An 8,428-nucleotide genomic window follows, 5' to 3' on the forward strand; every position below is an offset into this window, starting at 1 on the left:
TGAATGAATGGAAACCCAAAATCTCTGTAAATGTTTATGAAAATTAATAAAATATAATTATAGAAAAAAAAAAGATTCCTTGCCTCTACCCACTTTTTTCACTTTCTGTCTCTCAAGGTGATGCAGGCCACAAACCCAGGGGAACTCCCTCAGAGCTGGGAGTGGATTAAGGATATTGCATTCCATTCTTAATTGCTTTACAACTGCTTCATTTATCAGCTCATAGGGGGTAGTTTAATAAATTCTGCACTACACAGCTGTTTGAGGGCATATTATGCAACCCATGGCAACAGCCAACTCCAGCTCTGCCATTTAGCTTTATATATTACTTAACTGCTCTGTATTTCAACTTCCCCACTTGTGAAAAACAGAAACAAAAACCAAACCACCCATAGGGTTATTCTGAGGATTAAAGTTTATTAGGTATCGCTTGTTAAGACCAATTCTGAGAAAGAGGAAGAGGAATTGCAGAGAACAGAAACTATAGAAGAATAACAACTTTGCTGGCCAATGGGTGACCGATGGGAGAGGATGGTGGAAATAGACACTACTGTCCCTGGTTGTTGTTGTTGTCAACTACGACTCATAGAGACCCTATGAACAATAGCTCTGAAGCCTGCCCTATCTTGAGCCAATCTCACTGTCTCTGCCACGTCTACCCCCACTGTTACAGTCACTGTGTCAGTCTATCTCAAGTTCAGCCTAATTCCACCTGAATAGTCGCCATGGGAAAAACCCGAATAGTAACAGCTGGGAAGAGCTGAGATGAAGCAGGAGTTCTTGGAATTGGCAGCGAGGGTTGGTTTACTGGCTGTGTCTAAAAGAGGACAGAAGCATGGACCTGTTATGTAATTTGACCCTGTATAGACAGACATTACTTTAAGGGATTAGATATAGATTTTCTTTTATGCTTTCTGAGGTAACTAGCCACTTTGAGACTTTGGGGATAATATATACTTTTTTAAATGATTTTTTTTTTAATTGTGTGTGTGTGTGTGTATGTGTACCGTCAAATCGGATCTGACTGATACAGGAGGACATTGCCCCTCCTTCTTCAGCAGACCATCTGGTGGATTCCAACAGCGTATCTCTGGGATTGCAGTGCAGCTTCTTGCCACTAGGCCACCAGAGCTCCCTCATAATATATACTTTTTGTTTCAAAGATATGAGGAAGGAAACCAGTAAAATTGTAAAAATAAGAAACACTACATTGAGCAGATGGCTCTACAAGGATACCATCTGATTCAACCAGGCCTCCTAATTCCATGCCTATCAATGCACTTGGCATAACAGTCAGCACATTTAGGGTCCCACAGAAATAAAGCCATGGAGATATTTGGAGCCCCTGTAGACAGAACAACACCCAATGCCAGTATGGAACAGCTAGCGCTGTCCTCACCCAAAACTGGAAACAATTTTAGAGGCTTGGTCTTTCTAGGGGGTAATGTTAGGATTTGAACCAATGATTTTGGGGAGCTAACAGTTACATCAGAGCCTTAAGCAGATAATAATACACATAGAATTAGTGCTTTAGATACATGTGCGATGTCAGGAGTGGACATTTTGGGCACATGAATGATATCAGAGAACAGGGATCAGAACGAGAACCACTCACTAACCTTTAAACCCTCCTTGGATCACCTCGAGGTGACTCACCAGCCCCAAGGCTCACCCCAAGAAGGAGGCCATAAATAGAGCCTCACCTCACTAGCACTTGCCTCTCCTCAATATTTCCTTTCAAGGAAGGAGATCCATCCCTTTGTGATAGAACTTTCTAATAAATCTATCTTTACTTTTTGCCTTAAAAAATTGTAGCAATAAAAAAACCAAAAAAGGCCCAGAGTATGTAAAAGTCAATTGACTCTGTAAAAATCAATTTTTAACCCATCTCTCTAATGAAGAACCAAGTTCCAGTAAGTTGAAAAGACAAAACAAAACACAAAAAACCAACCAAACAAAACCCCAAATAGTCAAAAGTTATTTTAGAAGGTGATGAATTTTAAAACTTTGTGCTGTGCTCCAGGTTCCTCCCACGGAAATGGGAGTGGTGGAGGTTGGGCTCAAAGTGGTAAGAGCTGGTTGGTTTAGCAGCCAAGTGTTTATCCACTCTGTTGCAGTGGCTCCTCCCTTGAAAGGAAGGAAGACCTGGTGAAATGCTTCCATAGAAATGACAACCTAGACAACTCTATGGAGCAGCTCCATTGTGTCACACGGCATGTCAAAATTAACTTGACAGCACTCAAGATCAGTAGGAGCACTCTTCTTTAAACCCAGCACCTTCTTATTTTAGTTTTGGCTCTATAATTAGCCAACTCTGTAGTCTTAGACAAGTCATTTAATACCTCTAGTCATTTTTATCATCATTTACAAAACAAATGTGGTAGGGGTGATGATAGGGTTTCTTTAAATTATAATATTCCATACATTTTATTATGATCAGTTTTATTTTTTAAGGATCAATGAATGTTTCACCAATGAGAAAATGTCTTCTTCCCTAGAAATAGGTAGAGATTAAATAAGTTGGTCCTGAGCACGTGGTGGATGGTCATTAAAGGTACATGGGAGGATATAAGGGAAGATTCTTTCATGCAGAGTGAAAATCACTTCCAGCAGTTAAGTTCAAAATATCTTAGTAGCTTTTTCTCTAGGCTTGGGGAGAGAAGAATATCTATCTCATAGAATATCTTCAATAAGCTAAAATCCCCTCAAAACACTTGGAAAGTATAACAAATTAATAGCAGGCATACTGAGGCTGTGGTGAAACAGAGGTGAATGAAAAGGTGAGGCCTGTCAGGTTTTCCTAGCTGTGTAAAGCTGAAAGGCAATCAATGTTGAGAAGTTTTCTGAGACACAGGCAAAAAAAGGTAGCACCACAGTTATTTGATATCCTCAATCTGAAAGACAGTAAACATAGTTCCATTCCAAATGCTGAATCATGCTATGACAAGGAGAAGCACTCTGACTTCTCTGAGGCCCTCCTCTTCAGTACATAGGCTTTTGCTAAAATAATTAGTTTTAATTAATGCTTTTTCAAAAATTTACTTTTGATAAATATTTTTTCTCCTACACCCCATGTTGGCTTTCTGCTTACTTGGTTTTGTTTTAATTCCACAGACAAAATGGAACAGTAACAAATATGTTTCTAAAGAGAAGACTTTATATTAATTTTACGGTCTACTGTATATAATATAGAAGGAATCTCTGGATGCCTAATGGTAAGGAGCTACACTGTCTACCTAAAGGCACAAAGTTCAAACCATCTAACAGTTTGGTGGGAGACAGATGGGCAGTCTGACTCCACAGCACTCAACAACAGTGTTATATAGAGGAGCTCTGGTGTTGTAGTCTGTAGTAAGATGTACTGCTAACACTTCCTTGCTTCATATCTACTAGCCCCTCCCCAGAAGAAAGATAGGCAGTTTCCTCCCACAGTGATTTAGTTTTGGAAACTCAACGGAGGGTTGGAACCTCCATAATAGCTATGAGTTTGAATTTCAGACAACTACGTTGTAAGTTGGTTCTGATGTGAACAGAATAATCTCCTCTTTTTAATCGTTATTGTCTTGTTATCCATATCTGATCTTTGTCTTTAAGGTTGGAAATGTTCATACAAATATTTATAAGTGAACATTTGTAAATTATCACGTTAGTGAAATATACAACTATCAAGTGAGCAGAAAATGGGACATAGAAGCACAAGGCCATGAGCATTTTCTAAAAGTGCCAGAGGAAATGAGAATACACAGCACCTCACTGCTCCAGAGTAGAAAGTAGATAAAGAGCTCATAGCCCAACCCATGGTGCCTCTAGAGCCACACAGGAGATTTGTTTTTTTCATTCTTGACTCAGTGTTGTGGTACTGAAAGTGGGGTTTATTAAGGAATGTAAGTTTGAGAACGGGGGTGGCAAAGAGTATCACCCAATGCAAATCTAGGTTTTAACCCAAGCTCCAAGGCTCAGTCCCTCAATTAATCTAGGCTCTAGTTTCAGTTCAGCAGTCAAATGCAAATCATCAGCAAGGTTTGATTCAGAACTGTTAAAAGTTAGCTTCTCCTTCAAGCAAGATCAGCAAAATCTTTAATCGTGAATAGCACAAATATAAGAAGTCTCAGGACACACCTTGCCACTGTTTCTCCACAGGAATGCCACACAATTTCTCCTCTACAATCAGGTTCTCACTCCCAACAATGTCTTACTTCAGTCTCTTTCAAGCCTTGCCCACTGCAAATTTAGCTCCTCAGTGTGGGAAGTAATCTTTCTCTTATCTTAGTCCCACAGCTATGTTGATTTGCAAGACTATGTGCCTGCAATTAAGGTAGATGGAAACTAGAGTAGGTTAAGACAATGGCCAAAAAAAAAAAAAGAACTTAGGTCAACAGTGCAGCAATATATGTAGTATATATTACTAAGGGCAAAATATAAAGGGAGGGGAATAAAGACTTGTAAGTGTCTTTTAAGCTTGAATATGTTTTAAAATTGAGCCCTATTCATATTTAATTGTGAAGAGCCTGTTCCTAAATGAATTGTTACTCTTCCTCTCTCCACAAATTAACTTAACAATGAATAAGAATTGCGTAGGCATTAAAAATAAAGCCCTATTGTCAAATATTCTCAAATAAAAGTGTTTTATAAATAATAAAAGGGTTTAGAATCAGGAAAGGTATGTGCATACTTTCACTCAACTGTTTTTTTTTTCTATACTAAGAAAGAATTTCATATATTTGGAGAGCAACAAAAAAAGGCTAAAGCAAAGTAACAATACAAATTACATGATGAAATGGAAAACCAGAAAGAGATGAAAAAGGAAGCAGGCTAGTGAAATGATCCAATTGAAAAAGCATTTTAAATTAGATTCATTATGTAAGCATACATAGCTTTTATTTTCCGGTTTCTGTAAGTTTTTAATTTCTTCTAAAGCTTCCTAAATGCCAACATTTCTTTTTTTTTAAATTTATTGTTAATTTCAGTAAAAATTTACAGACTTTGGATTTCCATTCATTCATTGTTGCACTTTACTCCCCTCCCAACCCTTCCCCCTAGTACACTACCCTCTTGGAAAAGTAAAAGACAAAGTTTTTCATTGTTTTACAAACCCTCCCCCCAGGTCCACTCCACCATCTAGCCTTCGCTCTAGACTCCTGTCATGACAAAAATACCTAATCACATATCCATTTCAAACAGTTTTCTCCCTCATCTGTTTCAATGCAGTATACATTATTGAACCCATCCTTCTCAGTGTCCTCCCAAACCCAAGGTTAGTCCAGTTTTACAACAGTGGCACCATGCAGTATTTGTCCTTTTGTGACTGAGATACTTCACTCAGCATAGTGTTCTCCAGAGTCACCCATTTTGAATAATATTGTATGAGTTCCTTGTTTTTCAATGCAGCATAGTATTCCCTTGTGTGAATATACCACAGCTTCTCTATCCATTCATTTGTTGATGGGCACTTAGGTTGTTTTCAACTCCTTGCTATTGTGAACAAAGCCACAATAAACATGGGTGTGCATATATCTGCTTGGATGTCAGTTATGGTCTTTTTGGGGTATATTCCCAGTAGAGGAATTGCTGGGTCAAATGGTATCTCTATTTGTAACTTTTTGAGAAAGCGCCATACTGCCTTCCACAGTGGTTGCACCATTTTACACTCCCACCAACAGTGAATAAGGGTTCCAGTTTCTCCACAACCTTGTCAGCATTTGATGTTTGCTGTTCTGTTAAATTTTGCAATTCTGACTAGGGTGAGATGATATCTCATAGTTGTTTTAATTTGCATCTCTCTTAGAGCTAGGGATTTTGAACATTTCTTCATGTGCTTGTTAGCCATCTGGATGTGTTCTTTGATGAAGTGTCTCTTCATATTCTGTGCCCATTTTTTCTACTGGATTATTTACCATTATCTTGTTGTGGTGCTCAAATATTTTATAAATTCTTTATATAATTCCCTTATCTGATATGTCATTACCAAATACTTTTTCCCAGTTGGTGGCTTCCCTTTTTACCCTGCTGGAGTTTTTGGATGTGCATAGGGATTTGATTCTTAGAAGATCCCATTCGTTATCTTCTCCTGGTTGTAGGTTTTTCAGGATACTTGGAAGACTGTTTACGTTGTGGATTAGGACTTCTAGTGTTGTTCCTAGCTTTTCTTTAATGAAGTTTATAGTCCTTGGTTTTAGTCCTAGGTCTATGATCCACCTTGAATTCGTTTTTGTATATAGAGTGAGGTGAGAATCTTCCTTGAGTCTTTTGCAGATACTTTTCCAATTTTCCCAACACCATTTGTTTAATTCACTCAACTTTTGTGACATACAAATGACTTGAGCAACTGGGTTACGTAAAAAATAATGAGGCTTCAGGATAAGAAGAAGACTCGTTAAACAGCTTGTGTTATGCAGATGGCTCACTTTTGTTTGCTGATATTGAAGATAACTCAAAGCATTTACTGATAAATATCAAATAATGTAACTTCCACTGGAGCAATGGGAGTCTGTGTGTCAGAATTAGTGAGACTGGCTCAGGACAGGGCAGGCTTCAGAACTGCTGTACATAGAATCGCTATGGGTCACAGATGACTCAATGGAGCATAACAACAACAACAAAGTATTTAGAACTAGACCAATGAGTAACGTTAGGATACATGGAGAAAATGGTGACATTGTTTAAGATGTCATTTTACTGGGCTCTACAATCATGGCCCACAGACGTAGCAGTCAAGAAGTGTGTAAAGTAAATCTATTGCAAAGGATCTCTTTAAAGTGTTATTGTGTAAATACGTCACTTTAAGGACATCTTTGAAGTGTAAGTGACCCAAGTTATGGTATTTTCAATCATCTGCATATGCATATGAAAGCTGGACAATGAATAAGGAAGAGTGAAGAATTGAGGACTTTGAATTATGGTATTGGTGAAGAATATTGAATATATAATAGATTGTCAAAGAACAAAACAAATCTGTCTTGGAAGAATAGCTATAATCTTTATTGCTATATTGGAAGAATAGCATATTCTTTAGAAGGGAAGATGGTAAGACTTCATCTCACTTACTTTGACATGTTATTAGAAGAAGCCTGTTCCTGTAGAAGGGTGCGCTGCTTGGTAACATGCTGCTCAGTACAAATGAGAAAGGCCCTACAGGAGATGGATTAACAAAGTGGCTGCAACCGTGTACTCAAATATAGCAGTGATTGTCAAGATGCCACAGAACAGTTGAGTGCCTCATTTTGTTGTATACTGGGTTGCTATGGTTCAGATTCAGCATGAGGGCACCTAATAATAACTGAATACTCTAATCATCAACCAAACTATTTTGAGCAAGAATTCCTCTCTTATTGTCACAATAAAGCAGAGATATGAGACAGATAGACTGAAACTTATTTTGTTATTAGATGCCACCAAGTTGGTTCCAACTCATAACAACCCTCTACACAGTAGAACATAACACCTCCTCATGTGCTCTGTTCAAATCCATCTTTTTTATTCTTTCTTCAAATCCATCTTTGTAGTCACTCTGTTAGTCCATCTCGTCGAGGATTCTTCCTTTTTTCCTCTCATCCTCTACTTTAAAAAGTGTGATTTTTCCCCCCCACTCTCTTTTAAATAGCCCCTCCTGACAGAATACAGAAAGCATGTGAGGCAAAGTCTCACTATCCTTGCCTCTAAGGTTACCCTGGCTGTACTTCATCTAAGCCAGATTTGTTTTTCTTTTAGCACTCCACATTGTTGTTGTCATCATGTGCTGCTCTCCAGTCAACTACAACTTCTTATGAACCTTAATAACAACACATCTGAATCCTGCCCTATCCTCTGCCATCCTCATCATCTCTGATATACTTGAGTCCATTATTACAGTCACTGTAGCAATCCATCTCATTGAGAGTCATCTTTTCCTTCACTGACCCCCTACCTTTCCTGGGAGCTCTCTTGGTCTAGTGGTAAGAAGCTGTGCTGCTAACCTCAGTTAGAATATGCCAGCCACTCTGTGGTAGAGAGATGGCCAGTTTCCTCCCATGTGATTTACTGTCTCTGAAAACCCATTGGAGGGTCAGCTATGAGTTGGTTCCAATTTGATGGTACATAAGAACAAGCCTTCCCAGTACCATGTCCTTTTCAAGGATTGGCCTCTTCTTGTAACAACAGGCCCAAAGTGTATGAGTTGAATTATGGTTGACATTTAGAAGAATGGGAATTTCGAAACACTTAAGTATGCTCATATGAATCCTATACTTAGACCCAGAGGCTCTTTTGTAAATAGAGCAGGGGAATATTGTTGTTGTTGTTGTTATGTGCCATCGAGTCGCTTGCGAATCATAGCGACCCTATGTGCAACAGCCCTAAACTCCGCTCTGTCCTGTGCCAATCGCACCGTCTCTGACACTCCCATCCTAATTATCCCAGTCACTGAATCAATCCACCTCATAGAGGGCCTTCC

This window comes from Elephantulus edwardii, unplaced genomic scaffold (assembly GCF_000299155.1).
Source record: "Elephantulus edwardii isolate Elephantulus edwardi_28Jun2011 unplaced genomic scaffold, EleEdw1.0 scaffold00010, whole genome shotgun sequence".
Classification (NCBI taxonomy): Eukaryota; Metazoa; Chordata; class Mammalia; order Macroscelidea; family Macroscelididae; genus Elephantulus; species Elephantulus edwardii.